Raw genomic sequence first — 16,159 nt, 5'->3', positions numbered from 1 at the left:
TTCTCCTACCTGTTTGTTAAATCAGGCTGTTCTAGAGAGGAGCAAAGCACAGGAATGAAGCTCCCTAAGTAACAGAAAAGAAGACATTTCCATAAAAGGGGGGTTCATGGTATTTCCCCTTTGAACTAATCTGCAAATATAAACTGCTACCTGAGGCAGGTGAAGCCAGCAATGAGCAATGTTCTTTAGGAGTGGTTGGGCAGACATGCCTATAGATAAAAGGAATGGGTCCACATTCACCCAGCTGGCGCAAAATGCCCCATTAGCAGCAATTAGGGGGAAAACACTTGGCTCTTCTAAATTTCTGAGCTCGCATGCAGCAAATCGAACAAATCCTCAGAGATCCCACACATGTTATGTAAACTACAGAGTGTTTTCACTGAATGCTGTGGTTCATTTCTATGGGCACTGCCCATTTAAATAAGACAAGGCAATCTGGGGTGCTTTGTGGAGTACAGAGAGCTGAGCTGCATGTTCCACTTTAGAGAAGAGTCAGATTCCAGGGGGAAAGGACCCGAGGGGGTCTTTCAGTGAAGAGCCTGGAGCGTGGCATGACATCACAGGAACAAGTACAGCCAGAGCGCTGTGAACCAGCACAAGGCTCTCAGTCTTTAATTATGCTCCTTACAGGAGACCCTTTGAAGTTCCTTGTAAAAAATCAGGGCAATGGAAAAACTGAGAGCCCTGCTACTGAGCTATTGAGTTGCCTGTGGCTGCGCTTTAATTTCTCATGGGAAGGACCTTGTAAATGAGGTCAGCACAAAAATGGTATGGGACCGTAACTCTTGCAACACCTACCCAGGTTCTTCCAGGAGCTTTTACACCCAAAGCCAGAGGCAGAGCTTTAGCTCAACAATCACACTTGTGGAGAATGTTAGGTAATGTGTTTATCTAATGTTATTTTACACATGGGGTTGTGGGAGGTAAAACCTGTTGTTGGCTAGGAGACGCTGATTTAACACGGGGGTTCTGTAAAGGCCCATTTCGTTGCTAGGAGCCACCATGGAATGTTTGTTCAAATGCCAGCAGCTGAGTGAGGACCGTTGGAGGGGAGAGTTGAAGCCAGCTGGCTGGAGGTGGGTTGTTCTGGCATCTCAGTGAAGGTGCCAGGAATGGGGTCTCAAGACACTGGAGATCATCCAGTGGCATCGGGGACTGTATGGGTCCAGGCTACTGGGAAAGTGGCTTTGAGATGAGTCCAGCGGAAGTAGGACTCAACAACTTCTGCGAAGGAAGTCTGAAGTGGGATCTGTAGTAAGACATTCCTGTGCTTGAGAGGGTAAAGAGGGCACCTCTAGATGAACAATAACTGAGGTCATTCATGGGTTTATCTGGAAATAACAAAGTAAGAGTTTGCTTTTTAAAGTAAGAGTTTGTTAACCAAGTCTTGCTTTTCCTGCAGTGGCCTTTGAAGAGTACTTCCTATATGTACTAGTGAACACCCACTTCTGGGGACAGTTCCTTGGAAGAAGAGCACAGAGTAAGCGGGGACATGATATAATTTCAGAATATGAAGCTTAGTGGTGGCAGCAGTTACCCAAGCCCGGGACATTGGATACCTGGGACTGTGACCACACTGCGTTCTCTTTCCGGAGAAGTTGTGGGTCACTTGCCAGGGAGGTGTTCCAAGGCATTTTTACTTTCCTAACCATGCTGCAGGTTTTTGAGTGTGTTTGTCTGTGCACATACACAGCACAACAGCATTTCCAAGCAACTCAGGAAACATTGCACCGGGGTTGGACAGACTTTTCTCAGGATTAAATATGACTCTCTTAAGAGGGTCTGGTTACTCACTTGCAGGTTGAAACTTCTACCTCCATGGGATTCCCATTTGAAACAGCTCCTCTGGGAGATACCTAACAACGGCTCAACTGTGACAGGTTCAACCCCCCATTGGTTTGGCTCACCAGCCTACAAGTAGTAACATACGGTGAAAAACTAAAGTGCTGGTGGTGTCTCTGTACCTGAAATTGCCTTTGCCAAGTGGCCAACCTTGCCAACTCCAATACTGGGCCTTGGGATGAGGCCTCCATCACACAACCAATCCCCTTGACTTCATAGGCAAAGCCACTCATATCAGTGGCACTTTGTTTAGTGCATTCATTTTATCATTGAAAGAGGAAATTTGCAATAATCTAAGTATCATTTTTAACCTATAAAAAGCAACAGAGGGTCCTGTGGCACCTTTGAGACTAACAGAAGTATTGGGAGCATAAGCTTTCGTGGGTAAGAACCTCACTTCTTCAGATGCAAGTAATGGAAATCTCTAGAGGCAGGTATATATCAGTGTGGAGAAAACGAGGTTAGTTCAATCAGGGAGGGTGAGGTGCTCTGCTAGCAGTTGAGGTGTGAACACCAAGGGAGGAGAAACTGTTTCTGTAGTTGGATAGCCATTCACAGTCTTTGTTTAATCCTGATCTGATGGTGTCAAATTTGCAAATGAACTGGAGCTCAGCAGTTTCTCTTTGGAGTCTGGTCCTGAAGTTTTTTTGCTGTAAGATGGCAACCTTTACATCTGCTATTGTGTGGCCAGGGAGGTTGAAGTGTTCTCCTACAGGTTTTTGTATATTGCCATTCCTGATATCTGACTTGTGTCCATTTATCCTCTTGCGTAGTGACTGTCCAGTTTGGCCAATGTACATAGCAGAGGGGCATTGCTGGCATATGATAGCATATATAACATTAGTGGACGTGCAGGTGAATGAGCCGGTGATGTTGTAGCTGATCTGGTTAGGTCCAGTGATGGTGTTGCTGGTGTAGATATGTGGGCAGAGTTGGCATCGAGGTTTGTTGCATGGGTTGGTTCCTGAGTTAGAGTTGTTATGGTGCGGTGCGTGGTTGCTGGTGAGAATATGCTTAAGGTTGGCAGGTTGTCTGTGGGCGAGGACTGGCCTGCCTCCCAAGGTCTGTGAAAGTGAGGGATCATTGTCCAGGATGGGTTGTAGATCACTGATGATGCGTTGGAGAGGTTTAAGCTGAGGACTGTGGTGATGGCCAGTGGAGTTCTGTTGGTTTCTCTTCTGGGCCTGTCTTGTAGCAGGAGGCTTCTGGGTACACGTCTGGCTCTGTTGATTTGTTTCTTTATTTCCTTGTGTGGGTATCGTAGTTTTGAGAATGCTTGGTGAAGATCTTGTAGGTGTTGGTCTCTGTCTGAGGGGTTGGAGCAGATGCGATTGTACCTCAGTGCTTGGCTGTAGACGATGGATCGTGTGGTGTGACCGGGGTGGAAGCTGGAGGCATGAAGGTAGGCGTAGCGGTCGGTGGGTTTTCGGTATAGGGTGGTGTTAATGTGGCCATCGCTTATTTGTACGGTGGTGTCCAGGAAGTGGACCTCCCGTGTAGATTGGTCCAGGCAGATATATACCTGCCTCTAGAGATTTCCATTACTTGCATCTGAAGAAGTGAGGTTCTTACCCACGAAAGCTTATGCTCCCAATACTTCTGTTAGTCTCAAAGGTGCCACAGGACCCTCTGTTGCTTTTTACAGATTCAGACTAACACGGCTACCCCTCTGATTTTTAACCTAAATATTTCTAAGTTTTTTACAGTTTCTTCTTGTCCTGGGACTCTTAAAGCTAAGTTCTTTAGAGATTTGATTATCATTTTTGGCTTCATTCTTTGCTTTTTTTTTTCAGTTCATCATCAGTTAAGTTTTCTAAAAACTGTGGAACCATTTCTATAATTGGAAGGAAGTATTTCTTCACTGTATGTAGCGTTAGAAACTCATAGCATTGTCCAAATGGTTTGATGAGAGCTGCAATTATCTGAACATTTAATGCTGAGCCACTCATAAACGCTCATGCAGGATCTGAAACCCATTTAATGTGCCAAACTTGATGAGATCTACTAACCAACTCTTTGGTGATTGTGGGTCAGGAGGACGGGCGTAAAGTTCATCGTCAGACAGCTGAACTCCCGCAGGAACTGTTTCAGAGGGACGTGTACCATTGTAGAGATGAAATTTGCCCTGACGTTACCAAAGGCGAGGTGTGTCCCACCATGGGGACCCGGCAGACAATGAACACTGCAGGGCCAGGCAGTAGTGCTACTGTAGCGCAGGCTAAGGCTGTGTAGTTCATTTCAGTCTCTTTCATGGCGATTTACAGCGTGGGGTTCAGTGAGTCTGTGAGGCTCAGCTCATATCCTAAATCTTCTGTCCAAACAACTCCTGCCATGGAGAAGTAGGGAACTATGGGCTGTCCTGTAACTGGCAGACAGAATTGATGGCAGTATCCCCACAAATTCCAGCAGTCCCCTCTCCACGCTCATGGTGACAGGAGAGGAACATGAGAAAAGGGCACAGCCAAAGGTTCTGGTGCATTTGCCTGATCATAACTGAGTGTGCCTCTTCTGTAGAGATCACATGGAAAGGCAGCTGCTCTGAACATCCACCTCAAAGAAAACACGGTAAGGAGGGTGTGGAATATCAATGCTCCCTGATTGAGATGACTTATAGAAATGTTCACAGCACCCTCTGTCACATCCTAAAACACCATGAGGTGACACTACAGGCGCCAGCCAGCAACTGGACCTGAGAGGTATGTGCAAACAATTTGGTACCAAACCTGGTCTTTCCCAACATAAGAGATGGCCCATCCAGAGGCAGAGCACATCGAACCCAGCCATCCTGAACAAAACCTGCAATGTGGAATGCACAAAGTGGTTGGCAGAGGAAGTTCCCTGATCTCAACAAAAGGCTGCAGTGCCAGAGTAACATTAGTATCTTGATTTCAAAAGAAATCAAAGGCAAGATGCCAAAACAAGTTAGTGACAAATGAAGGGAGCTGAGACTGGTGAACAAGAAGGACCAACCGGAGCTCATCAACCTGGGATTCAGAGTAGCCAGTCCCACTGGTTTAAGGAGCCTGAGTCCAAACAGGAACTCAGGAATGCTCTAAAGTGAAAAGGGAGATCACCTCTGAAGGACTGGGAGCATCTGGAGTTTGAAAGTGAGGTCCTGCCCATGTGGGTTCAGGGAGAGCCCAATGTCAGAACCTTTGATGAAACTGCTTCCATTGACGTTCTCCCCTCCTTCCTCTCAAAAGATCCCAGACTGAATGAGAGAGCCTGTAGGGTCAAGGGTGGAAAGGAAAAATCTTGGATGAGAAAAATAGCAACCAAGAGGGGCACTTACCTATGCTACTGTGAAGGAGCACAGTCTCTCACTGGCCAGGAAGGAGGCTAACGAGCTCCTCTGGGCCTGTGCTGCGCTTACGAGGTGCACCTTCACAGCTTGTTCAGCCTGGAGAGGCGTAAAAAGGGAAGCTTACCATAGAAAGAGTGATGACCAGGAAGAAGGCTGCTCCACACAGAGACTGCTAGTAACACAGGTAGGCCAGTCAAGCAGGAGACAGCCATGGAACATACCGCTTCCAGAGCTGCCCCGGCTGACAGCCAAGCAACACTCCCCAGGAAGAGGGATAGGAGGTAAACCCACAGAGGAACTTGGACGTTCAGAGATGGAGCACGTGAAGCCCTATCCAGGGGCTGTCTGAGAGGCTGACCCCTGTTCCAGCCAGACTCTCCTCTCTTGCCAGGGGAAGGGAGGAAGAACCGATCCTCTGCCAGGATGCAATTGCTCCAGAGAACTCCCCCAAGTGTAGCACTGGGGAAGTAGAGGGTGTCACGGAGTACTGGGGAACTCAGGGCCCTGCACCCCCGGTTTCCTGCGATTCACCATGACTCTCAGCCAGCCAGTAAAGCAGAAGGTTTATTTGGATGACAGGAATACAGTCCAAGACAGGTCTTGCAGGCACAGACAACAGGGACCCCCTCAGTTAGGTCCATCTTGGGGTCCCAGGGCATCCCCGCCCCCTTGGGAGGTCAGAGCAATCTCTGCCTCCCCACCATCTCACCACCCAGCTTCCAAGACTCTGCCTTCAGCCCCCCCTCCCACAGCCTTTGTTCAGTTTCCCGGGCCACGGTGTCACCTGGGCTCTCATGTTACACGCCCAGGTATTCGCCTTCGGGCAGACTATCCTAGCCCCACTCCCCTGTCAGCATTCACAGACCACAGTAAGAACAGTCCCAGTTCGTCACATCTCCCCCCTTCGAGACTGAACTGAACAGGGTCACTTTAGCCAGTGACCCGGGGAAGTTCGAACCTACCCCCGTTCCCATGGATGCCCCCGCATCCCTCCCATTCCTTGGTGAGAATTACACCAGGCCCCTCCAGTTTCACGCCCCCCCTTAGGTCGGGGGTGCTTGATGGCACTCGCAGTTCGCATGTGGGAAGGTTTATGCGGCCTGTGCCCTTTTCCCACCCCCATACCTCTGGGGTTCCAACTGGGCTGTGGTCTTCTCCCAGCGCTCCAGTCTGGAGGTCTGTGCTTTGGGCTCTCTTGGTTTAGAGCCGCCCTTTTAACCTTGGCCACCCTCCGGAAAGGATCCTTTATGCTGGGCAAGGGTCCTAAAGCTGTTTTCCCCTTGTCCCAGGCCTTCCTCCCCCTCTGACAGGGGTCACAGGATCCGCAGTACTGTCAGACAGTAACAAAGACCCCAGGCCAGTAAAAGCTCCGTAGCAGCCTCTGCTGGGTACGCCAGGTTCCCTGGTGCCCTGAGAGGGGAATGTCATGGGCCCGGCACAGCAGCTGGCGGCGATACTTCTGGGGTACCACCAGCTGCCTCCTGATCCCCCCTGACTCCATTTTCCCTGGGGGAGCCCATTCTCGGTACAGGAACCCCTTCTCCCACAGGAACCTTTTCCGGCCACCTCGTCCCATGGTCTGTACCGCATTGAGGTCGGCCAGGTCCCTTATCTTCCGCAAGGAGGGATCTCTCTGCAACTCGGCCTGGAACTCAGCAGCTGGGACAGGGATGGCCACCTGCTCTTTCTCGCCCGCTGGGTCTGAAGCTGCAGCCTCCCTGAGCCGTGTCCCTGGGCGTTCCCTCCCCACCGGGTTAGGGTCCTGCGCCTCAGGCAAGGCACCCCCCCCAAGGCCAGGGCGCAGTGCCCCTCGCCGGCTCTGACTGCGGGTCACAACCAGTGCCCTTTGGGGGTTGCTTGGCCAGTTCTCCAGGTCCCCCCCCCATCAATACCTCAGTGGGCAAATACGGGTGCACCCCCACATCCTTGGGGCCCTCCTTGGCCCCCCACTTCAGGTGTACCCTTGCCACGGGCACTTTGACTGGTGTTCCGCCCACCCCCGTCAGGGTCAGGTAGGTGTTGGGCACCACCTGATCTGGGGCCACCACCTTGGGCCGGGCCAGCGTCACCTCTGCGCCTGTATCCCAGTATCCACTGACCTTCCTCCCATCCACCTCCAGGGGAACAAGGTACTCTCTCCGGAGGGACAGCCCCGCGCCCACCGTATAAACCAAAAACCCTGAGTCTGGAGCATCCAGCCCCCTAGAGGAGCTGGCCTGGTGCTCTCCTCCCTCCTTAGCAGGTGGTACTCTGCCAGCCCCCCTTCCCTGGGAATGCTGCCTCTCGCCGGGCTGGGTCTCTACCCAGTCAACCCTCTGTGGGTTCGGTCTGCTCAGTCTGTCCCCGAGCCTGGGGCACTGGGCCCGTATGTGGCCTTTTTGGCCACAGTGGTAGCAGCCCACGTCCCATGGGTCCCCCCGAGTGGGTCGGATGGTCCTGACGCCGGATGTTCCCCTTTGATGGGGTTTTTCTGTATTTTCCCACGGGGAGGTCCCATGGTGACTCTCTCTCTGCGTTGTGGTGGGACTGTTCCTTTGGGACTCCTCCCTGTTATCTCCTGACCGGCTCTTTACAAACTCATCGGCCAGCCGGCCTGCATGTCGCGGGTTCTCTGGCTTTCTGTCCACCAACCACAGCCTCAGGTCAGATGGGCACCGCTCATACAGTTGCTCCAGTACCAGCAGTTTGACCAGGTCCTCCTTCGTCTGGGCCCCATCAGCCCACTTGCTGGCGTATCCTTCCATGCGGACGGCTAGTTGCAGATAGGAGATCTCAGGGGTTTTATCCTGACTCCGGAACCTTTCCCGGTACATCTCAGGAGTCAGCCCAAACTCACGTAGCAGGGCCTTTTTGAATAGTTCGTAGTCCCCTTTCTCTGCCTCTTCCAGTTGGCGGTACAATGCCACGGCTTTGGGGTCCAGTAAGGGGGTAAGGACCCGGAGTCTGTCCGCGGGATCAACCCGGTGCAGCTCGCAGGCCGTCTCAAAGGCCTCCAGGAAGTCATCCATGTCCTCCCCCTCCTTGCGTGGGGCCAGGATGCACTTATCAAAGCTCCATGCAGTCCTGGGCCCCCCCTCACTCACCGCAGCTGGGGGTTCGCTGCCCCTCAGTCTCGCCAGTTCCAGTTCATGCTGTCTCTGTCTCTCTTTCTCCTCCCGTTCATGCTGACGCTGTCTCTCTTCATGCTGTCTCTGTCTCTCTTTCTCCTCCCGTTCATGCTGTCTCTGTCTCTCTTTCTCCTCCCGTTCATGCTGTCTCTGTTGTTCACGATCCTCCAGCTCTCTCAGTTTTAGCTCTTTCTCCCATTCCAGCCAATTCCACTCCACGGATGCCGAACGTCGCCGGAAGGATCCTCTGCTGGCCGGCGAGCTTCGCCGGGAGGATTCCCTGCTGGCCCGGGGGGTCACGGCGCCTTCGGTATTTGCTGGGTTCCTCCCCACCCTTCCCCTAGGCATAGGAAGGAGGGGTCTCGGGAAGCCCTCAGCAGCCGGCTGACCACTCCCAGCTGGGACAGACTCTGGTGCCTGCGCTGCATTTGCCAGGCTGCTTCCCTGAGGCACAGGGATCAGTTCATTCGCGCGATCTTCCGCCTCCAGCCGGGCAATGAGCTGTTCTTTGGTGAGCCTCCCAATGCACAGCCCCCTCTGCTTGCACAGCTCCACCAGGTCGCTCTTAAGCCGCTTGGCATACATCTTCCTGCTGGCCACTCACCGGCCTGTGTGCTCACAGCTCCCCACAGTTCCCAGGGGGCCCCCTAGTGTGCCAGCCCTTCTCGAGGTCACCACCTCTCTGCCAGGGTCGAGCTGCAGACTCCTCCGCCCCTGGGACCACTCGCTGCGATCCCCCCGGGGGACCCTGTTACTGCAAAAGTCCTTCTCGCTGGTCACACACTCCCAGGGGTAATAACCGTCCCTCTCTCACTCTTCAGCACGCCTGGTCCCCGTCAATCCCCCTTCATTTTACTGCTCCCCAGTCACTTACTGCAGGAAGCGCCGTCCACGGGGTGCAGTAGATCCCACCGCTACCACCAGTTGTCACGGAGTATTGGGGAACTCAGGGCCCTGCACCCCCGGTTTCCTGCGATTCACCATGACTCTCAGCTAGCCAGTAAAGCAGAAGGTTTATTTGGATGACAGGAATACAGTCCAAGACAGGTCTTGCAGGCACAGACAACAGGGACCCCCTCAGTTAGGTCCATCTTGGGGTCCCAGGGCATCCCCGCCCCCTTGGGAGGTCAGAGCAATCTCTGCCTCCCCACCATCTCACCACCCAGCTTCCAAGACTCTGCCTTCAGCCCCCCCTCCCACAGCCTTTGTTCAGTTTCCCGGGCCACGGTGTCACCTGGGCTCTCATGTTACACGCCCAGGTATTCGCCTTCGGGCAGACTATCCTAGCCCCACTCCCCTGTCAGCATTCACAGACCACAGTAAGAACAGTCCCAGTTCGTCACAGAGGGTAAAAGGCAGACAGTAGGACCTAGGGACAAGTGGCCATCTCTGTCTGTACAGTTAATGACAATTGTCACCAGACAAAACACTGAAGAGTGGACAAGATACATATGGGTCAGACAAGCCACCCAGCACACCCGGCCAAAAATAACTCAAAAAAGCAACTTGCAGAAATAGGGACCTGCTATCTATTATATCAGTTATTTCAAAAGATCCACACATCTGACTGTCCCACATTCCACACATTTGGGAAGTTATTCTGCCTTAACGCTGCTCAGGGCACTGTTAAGGTTTTGTGTTAAGAGTGCAAGCTGGATGAAGCTGGGGTACATATTTCTGTTGGGTATCTACTGGCGGTAGATGAGCGCTCTGCAGGGCTTTCACAAGTACAAAGTCAGTACATAAGAACAAACATAAGAACGGCCATACTGGGTCAGACCAAAGGTCCATCGAGTCCTGTATTCTGTCTTCCGGCACTGGCCAATGCCTGGTGGAGGGAATGAGGGAATGAACAGAACAGGTAATCATCAAGTGATCCATTCCTTGTTGCCCATTTCCAGCTTCTGGCAAACAGAGGCTAGGGACACCATCCCTGCCCATCCTGGCTAATAGCCATTGATTTTATATAAATTAATATAGTTCTTTTTTGAACCCTGTTATAGTCTTGGCCTTCACAACATCCTCTGGCAAGGAGTTCCACAGGTTGACTGTGCATTGTGTGAAAAAATACTTCCTTTTGTTTGTTTTAAACCTGCTGCCTGTTAATTTCAATTGGTGACTCCTAGTTCTTGTGTTATGAGAAGGAGTGAATAACACTTCCTTATTTACTTTCTCCACACCAGTCATGATTTTATAGACCTCAATCATATCCTCCCTTATTCATCTCTTTCCAAGCTGAAAAGTCAGTCTTATTAATCTCTCCTCATATGGCAGTCATTCTATACCCCTAATCATTTTTGTTGCCCTTTTCTGAATCTTTTCCAATCCCAGTATCTCCTTTTAGAGATGGGGCAACCACATCTGCACTCAGTAGTCAAGATGTGGACGTACCATGGATTTATATAGAGACAATATGATATTTTCTGTCTTATTATCTATCCCTTTCTTTACGATTCTCAACATTCTGTTTGCTTTTTTGACTACCGCTGCACATTGAGTGGATGTTTTCAGAGAACTATCCAAAATGACTCCAAGATCTCTTTCTTGAGTAGTAATAGCTAATTTAGACCCTATCATTTTATATGTATAGTTGAGACTATGTTTTCCAATGTGTATTACTTTGCATTTATCAACATTGAATTTCATCTACCATTCTGTTGCCCGGTCACCTAGTTTTGAGAGATCCTTTTGTAGCTTTTCACAATCTGCCTGGGACTTAACTATCTTGAGTAGTTTTGTATCATCTGCAAATGTTGCCACATTACTGTTCACCCCTTTTTCCAGATCATTTATGAATACATTGAATAGGACTGGTCCCAGTACAGACCCCTGGGGGACACCACTATTTACCTCTCTCCATTCTGAAAACTGACTATTTATTCCTACCCTTTATTTCCTATCTTTTAACCAGTTACCAATCCATGAGGAGACCTTCCCTCTTATCCCATGACAATTTATGTCTGCAGTGTTGTAGGCAATATAACGGCAGAAAGGAATGCACAAGTCTTTCCCCTTAACCTATTTCCATTCTTTTAAGGATTTGGGTGGATGAAACATGTCCTACTACAATCTCATAGATTCTGTTTGTGAAATTCCTAGTATTTTTATATATCTTTCGTGTCCCTCAGTATATGGCTCTCCAGAGTAAGGAATTAGAGGAACTGTGCAGCTGAAAGCTGTTCCTGACTACACTGATCCTCCTGAAGGGTGTGAGAAGCTGTGACCAGCATCGGAAAATTCTTTGTCTATAACCTTTTCTCTCCTTTTAAAAGTTACTGAAAATAAGTACAGCGAGAGCAACCCTCCATGTTGAGCAATGACGACATAACCCATCAGCTGGAGGGGACCTCTGTGCCATCACTCACCTCCTGGATGCGCTATAGCCTCTCAAGATCTTTTTAATAGGGGCCAGCCAGAAACATTCACATGCTGCCATTACCCCAGGAGGCTACCTGTTGCACTGCACACCTCTCAGTCTTCAAACATGCCAATACAGGTTGCCTGTAAGTGTGACAGCTGCCATTTTGACCAACATCAGGGACTGAACTAAAGACGTTCAGAGCTAAAGTATAAATCTTTACATCTTGTGCTAAGCAGCCAGACACTCAAGATGTGGACTGTCACAGACTCTCATTCTCTGTGGATTGGGCCAAAAGCGGGATTTATAAAACACACACCCTAATCAGTAAGTGACACAAGCAAAACACATGACAAATATCTGAAATGGGAAATGTGCATCATGGTGAGTCACAATATAATTGATGGATAATAGTTTTTGAAGAACGAAACCTATTTTAAAGTGGTCTTTTCACTGTGCAAGTCAGCTGCAACCATCCTATCCCCCACATAGATCAACAGCAAGATGTGAATGCCTGGACTTTCCAAACCCTATCTTAGACCCTTACTGTGAGTAAGGGCGTAATGGCCAGCCCCTTTGTAGACCAGCCACAGCAGAAGGACTTGACACAATTTCCCAGTGTGTTGCACAAGTATTTACTGTCAGCAGTAGAATATGGGTGATCAGGAATCCTGGATTCTGTTCTGGGCTCTGGAAGAGTGATGTGGTGGTTTATAGTGATTAGAGAGTTGCAACATAAGCTTTTAGACATTTTAGACACAACAACCTGTGATGTGCCCTGGGGTATCCAAGGGTTGTGTGACACCTCACCACCATCTGCCTTTAGCATGAAGCCGTCATGTCTGTCTGTGCTGTGGATCAGCTCCCTGAATTCACCAGCCACTGGCAACACAAGCACTGCCTTCCAGGCCTCCACAGGCTCTCTCTCTCTATAGCTAGCATTTATTGCAGCATCCAGCCCCTTATCCACTGAACACTCACAGAATTACCAGGTTTGCCATTCCCAAATGAACTAGTATACACTAGTTTGTAAGATTCAACTCAGACCAGCACTTAAAACCATAGCACTGAGGTATATTTATAGTGAAAACAAGAGTAAGTTTATTATCAAAGAACAGTCACATGATAGTGAGTAAGGATACTGGAAACAAAAGGTTACATATAAAACAAAATCATAACACACTTCCTAGAGACTAACCTTAACTAACAGGTTAACCTCCCGTCTAAAGAAATTTATCTCACCCAAAGTTCTCCAGCATTTTCAACCAAGGTTGGCTGAGGCCCCACTTTCATGAATGCAAACACACTGTTTACTTCCTAGATGCTGGTTGCCAGATGTCTGCCTTCTAGAAATACCTCCAAAGTTCATTTTCTACTCACAGACAGGATAACCTCCCATGGCTTGTTTTCTTCCTGTATGTTCCTTTCCTGTGATTCACATCTCTTCATTAACATTTGACTTTGTATGTAAATGGATATCTATTGTGTAAGCTTACCATGCTCAATTTACATCCCGACAGAGATAAGTAAACAGGTATTTTGTCAGACAAAATACCTGTTTTTCAACTCTGCTCGTAACTAATACCATGATACAGACTCTAAGCACATATTTTAGTCTCTTTCTCCCTCTCTCTCCTTACATGGTACCTGTACATATATTTCACAATTATATTAATAACCAGCATGACCCTGGCTTTCATTTGCGACCTCACATGACATTCTTTGGTGAACCAGAAAGTATATACCAGCATCAGCATATTCCTGTAAGCCCCTTGCCAATTGGTATTAAGAGATTATTAAATTACACAACCTTTCTACAAGTGTGAGTATCAGTGAATGAGACTCTACTAGAACCTTCTAAGACCATCTGGCAGACTCCTGCCATGGCACTGCCTGTGAGTAAACTGAAAGGCATGAAGTATTATATATCAGCAAAATAATCAGAATTTTTCTCATCCCATCTGCACCAAATCCTTTAGTTGTGCAAATGGTTAAAGAATGTAGCAGACCACACCATGCAAAGTCTATGCCTTACTATAAAGGCCAGAAATGAATCGATCTCTTTGGGTGTAAGATCTACTCCTCAGCAATGCCTTACTTCAGGATTGCAAATTATCAAGTTCTGATGGTGAAGTACAACCACACTCATTATGGTAAATTCAATAATTTTATTGAACGACTTCCCGAGGAACTTCAAGAACAGTTCAAGTACATCATAGCTGAGAGTCAGCTCTGAGCGAGGATATAATTGCAAGCTTTCCTACATACAGTTGACCCTGCAGCTCGGTCCATTTCCACTGCCAACATCATGCATTAAATGTCATGGCTGCAGCTGTCTGGTTTTCCTAGGGAGCTCCAAAATACCATGGAAAAACTCCCCTTCAATGGACTTGAAGTTTTTTTCAGCGTACAGACAAATCTCTTCATAATAGCTTTAAGGACTCAAGGGCCACACTCAGGTTGCTCAGTATTTACATACCTGCAAATAAATGTAGTAGATCTCAAATTGGACAGAGATCCTGACTGGTTTGGTTCTCTATCATAAATCTATAGAACCACCTAAAGAAAGGCTGAGGTTTCAAAAGAAAATATTTCCTATCCATGAGTGCTACCACCACCCAACCATTATTTGTGACCAACTATCAATTTTGATGGTTTAGTCAAGGGCCTAGAACATGCCTGCTTTGGGAAGCTTCAGCTGCAGTCTACCCACCCCCCACCCTTCGGAGATCAACTTTCCCATGGGAACAGACTGTCTGATAAATGGTTTCTGAAAGGTATAACATCAGGTTCTCTGTACATTTTACCTCTATCCTTCCTCCAGGTCCCATCTTGCACAGAAGGGCAGATGCAGGAAGTCATCGCCCTTCTATGCAAGGGGGCCTGTAGCGGGGCAGTCACCCCACTCCGGCCCTGAAAGGGTTAAAAGCCAGCCCTTGGAGAGGGCTGGGAGACAATAAGAATAGGCTGATTAGGAAGGCAGCCACAGCTGGCCCTATAAAAGGGCTGTGAAGCAGGGGCTGAGTCAGTCTATCTCTAGCTATGGAGGGAGAAGGACCTGGCTGCCTGGGAGGTCATGGTACAGGGAATGAAGCAGTGTTTGGGGGAAAAAGGCAAGAGGAGCTGGGGAGCTCCAGCCTGGCAACTCCCCAGGCTGCAGGCCTTGTTGAAGGCCTATGAAAGGTACTGGGGCTGCAAAGGGGCAGCCTGGGGATAGGCAAAGGCAGCAGGTCCTAACCCCTTGCCAATGATGAGTGGTCATTACAGACTGCAGTCTGCCCCAGTGAGCGGGGCTAGATGATGACTGCCAGTAGCCACTGAGGCCAGGTGGGTTTAGGGGGTTCCCCTGGGAGGGGAGACCCAGAGCAAGGGGGTACTGCTAGGGTAGAACCCCAAGGTAAAGGGCATCGGGGTCCAACATGGACACGGGGCCAGCAGCAGGCGAGACACTGGCCACCAGGAGGTGCTCTGAGGCTGAAGAGCTAATTCCCAAGACGACCAGCAGGAGGCGCCACGCCAGTGAGTCTCACCCTGCTACAGGGCCATAGACCCAGTTCCAGTACAGCCCCCGGGGGAAGTGATTCTATTCCAATATTTTCTGGTCCTCCAAAAGAACAGGGGATAGAGACCACTATTAGAGCTCAGATGCCTAAACATCTTTGTGAGATCAGAGAAATTTAGCTAACTTAGAGGTAACTCTTGCAGCTGTAATTCCTACAGTATATTCTGGAAATTGGTTCATGACCCTCGCCCTTCGGGATGTGTATTTTCATGTTGCAATTTACCTATCTTACAAGAGGTTTCTTCATTTTACTGTTGTGATGTTATTGATATAATCTGGGACCATGTAGATCATTGTTGCAACCAAAGTCCTGTAGTGGCATGCAAATCTTGTATAAAGGGGGTCAAATGGGGTGTCTAAGACAAGGTTATGGTTTACTGGTTATGATTATGCTGTTTATATGTGTGTATCAATTTTGTAGTTGAAGTTATGAATATTGGCTCTATACTGTCTATATTTCAAACTTATGCTATGCTGCTGGGTGACATCCCAGACAAACTGGTGTTAGCTCTGCCTAGCCTGCTTGATGGCCCATTAAGGACCATCAGCTATACAATGGACCCATTGAGAGAAGGCAGATACGCCTTGTAACTCAGCAAAGTATGCAGGAACTTGCCCATGTAACTCCAGACTCCATTTTGCTGTAATTTTCAACAGTAAGAACAAAGAGGTGTTCTTACACCTGGAAAAGACTATATAAGGCTGATGCCTCATCTCCATCTGGTCTTCAATCCTGCTTCATACCTCTGGAGGAACTTTGCTACAAGCTGAAGCTTTGAACAAAGGACTGAGGACCCATCCCAGCGGGGGATGTATTCCAGAGACTTGATTTGAACCTGCAGTTTATTCTATCGCTGCTGAAAGCCTGAACCAAGAACTTTGCCATTACTGTATGTAATTGATTCCATTTAACCAATTCTAACTCTCATCTCTATCTTGTTCCTTTTACGAATAAACCTTTAGATTTTAGATTCTAAAGGATTGGC

Source organism: Malaclemys terrapin, chromosome 16 (assembly GCF_027887155.1).
Source record: "Malaclemys terrapin pileata isolate rMalTer1 chromosome 16, rMalTer1.hap1, whole genome shotgun sequence".
Classification (NCBI taxonomy): Eukaryota; Metazoa; Chordata; order Testudines; family Emydidae; genus Malaclemys; species Malaclemys terrapin.
The sequence above is the reverse complement of the archived record's forward strand: the minus strand, read 5'-3'. Positions refer to the sequence as shown.